This window comes from Benincasa hispida, chromosome 8 (genome assembly GCF_009727055.1).
Source record: "Benincasa hispida cultivar B227 chromosome 8, ASM972705v1, whole genome shotgun sequence".
NCBI lineage: Eukaryota > Viridiplantae > Streptophyta > Magnoliopsida > Cucurbitales > Cucurbitaceae > Benincasa > Benincasa hispida.
In genome coordinates this window covers 44,867,952-44,870,912 of record NC_052356.1, presented here as the reverse complement: position 1 = coordinate 44,870,912, position 2,961 = coordinate 44,867,952, and positions in this window count along the sequence as shown.

Sequence of the window (2,961 nt, the reverse complement as noted above, 5' to 3'; positions counted from 1 at the left end):
AAATTTATCGTTACACCAATTGGCAAGATGGTGAACTTGTGCATACACATATTGGGTCGGGTATAAAATTTATTTTTCATAAAATAAAATAAAGTATTTATGGTATGCACAAAAAATTACTATGCCAGTAAAAGTACAAGATAACCAATATGTAAAGAAGTAAAGACTAGGAAACTTACATCGTACTTGACCAACGAATTCGGGGTAATTAATTTTTTGAAGAATTACTTAGCGAGTGGTTTAAAGGATTCTCTCGAACCTCGTTGTCCGTATTGTCATTTGAGATCCAACCCATCATTTCTGTAAGGATATTGTGTAGAACATCGTGTGCTACGTTATATGTGACGATCGCTCTGGATAGTGACATAGGTACACCTGGGAAAGGATGCTTAACCACACTTTTCTTCTTTACTTGAGCTGGGGGTGTATATTTATAACAGGTTTTCTCTTACGACTAGTTCTTCGAGATTCCAACATAAACAGATAATAAAATGTAACTCATCAAGAAATATAAAAATATAAACGAAGATTACTAATCAATAAATTATCACCAGTGGAACTTCTTCTGTGGTCGTAACAATCCCAGAAGTGTCGGCCTCTGGGATGCCAGACATGTCAGCCTTTGTATGTGGCATGGTGAGTAAGGCAGACATGTCGGGCTCTATTTGTGGGACGTCGGCCTCTATAGGTTCGACGTCAATTGGTGATGTCATGGTAGTATCGGGCTGTACAGGGGGCGTGGGAATAGGTGAAGTGGTGGTATCAGGCTATAGAGGGGGATGAAAGTGTCAGAGGCAATCACATTATTGGTATCGGGATCCCGAGATGGGATGGGTGACCTGGTCGTCTCCTCATTCACCGTGGAACCCTTCAATTAGTAAAGTAAAATGATGAGTTCACAAAGACGTAAAAACTAAACATATAAAGACATAAAATGATGCAAAACTTGCACATAGACTGCAACAATGACAGGATGGCCGACAATTGCCCTTTCATGTCAGTCACAGATTGCTTTCTACGGGAGTCCGCAAGATAGACATCAATTTGGTTCAACTCGTCTTCATCGCGTACATCCCCCATCACATCATGGAACATATCATTACTAGGTGTGTATGTCCTTCCTTCCACCCTTCCATATTTAGTATCCTCGTTCTCAAAATGCTCAGGTTCATCCCCTCCCTCCACCTAACAACTTCATCATTGTCATCTCCACGATGATCATCATCGTCACTTTCACTTTGGACTACCCCCATCACTAGTCGACCTATTGCCACTTTCAGAATTGTCATCATCCGCACCTAGATGAAATATAGGTCGTCTTTCCATTAGGGTATCCAGAAACTCCATCTCAGCATCTATCGTGACAGTACCATCTTTAACCTTTATCTGCATTAACAACCCAGTAAACTAGATAGTGTCAATTTAATAACTAGATAAACATATTATGCATAGAGTAAACGTACATTGTTAGACTCGAATATGTCTCTCTAGAGTACTTTGAAGGACACTGAGTGGGAGCATGACCATCTTAATATTCGAAACAAAGCCACCTTACTCCGTTGCTTCGCAATGTTCCCAGTTATCGATGAGCTAGGATCTCATACGTTCATACCTAAATAAAATTTAACATATATTAAGAATAATAGTAATGTTAAATCAAACAACACGATTATCATGTTAAGCAAATTTACCTGGAATACTTGTGGAAATCCACGTAAAGAGTACTTAACAACTTAATTTTTATTTTCTTTAACCATCGTCTTGTATAGACTGCTCTTATCATTCGACGCAGTCTTTAGAGCATCCAATGTCCTATAATGGTACCCCCAATCAAGACTATTGTAGTAGTACTCTAAGTTTTGAACGTCCTTAAAATGTTTGAGGTCCACTGCATTTTTCTGCTTGTTTTTTCCCATCATTGCAACCTCAGTATAGTAGACTATTGTGATCTTCACAGCATCCTCATCATTTTCAAACTCCAACTCCTTGTATTTTTCTTCAAGTTGACGGAGATGTAAGGTGTCCTTCATCACTCGATTACCAAAATACTTGATTGAAAATTCATACGAGGACTGTTGGTTCTGATCAACTCTGTTGGATATTGCCATAAACCAGTCATCAACAAAAATCCATCCTTCGAAAAAGTGACAACCTTTCCACAAACAGAGAATGACATTGAGTCTGATCTCATCCTCTTCACTTCTCTCTGGGTAATTAGGTTGTTAAACACCATGTCAACGTCTACAAATTGCCCAAAAATTGTTCTCTTGAACATGTCTAACTGCCTTGGCGTAAGCTTCTCCTTCACAATCAAGTTTGCATTAGCAATATGGGCCAAGCTCGTTACTTGACTGGAAAATCAGTCGGCTACGGGTATTCTGAAACATGTTGTCATCTTAAATCACTCCTGCATGAAATAAAGATTCAATCAGTAAACTCCTTCAGAAAAAAAAAATTGTAAAAACAACATTCTGTTTAAATATTGCTGGATTCGCTCTCATTGGATTCACTCTCGCTGGATTCGCTCTCACTGGTATTGCTCTCGCCGGTATCGCTCTTTCTGGTTTCGCTCTTACTGGTATTGCTCTCGTCGGTATCGTTCTTTCTGGTATCGCTCTCTCTGGTGCTGCTCTCTCCAGTATCGCTCTCTCCGGTGTCACTCTCTCCGGTGTCGCTCTCTCCGGTATCACTCTCTCTGGTGTCGCTCTCTCTAGTAACTCTCACTTATCTCGCTCACATTCTCTCTTTTTACTCGTCTTCAACCACATAACACATCAAAAACTAGAAAAATAAACAAAAAAACTATAGGTTCATAGTATTTCTAAAACCCAGAACGACCCACTCTTTCTGGTGTCGCTCTCTCTAGTATCGCTCTGTCGATTTCACTATCACTTATCTCGCTCACAAACTCTTTCTACTCGTCTTCAACCACATAACACATCAAAAACAAAAAAGACAAAA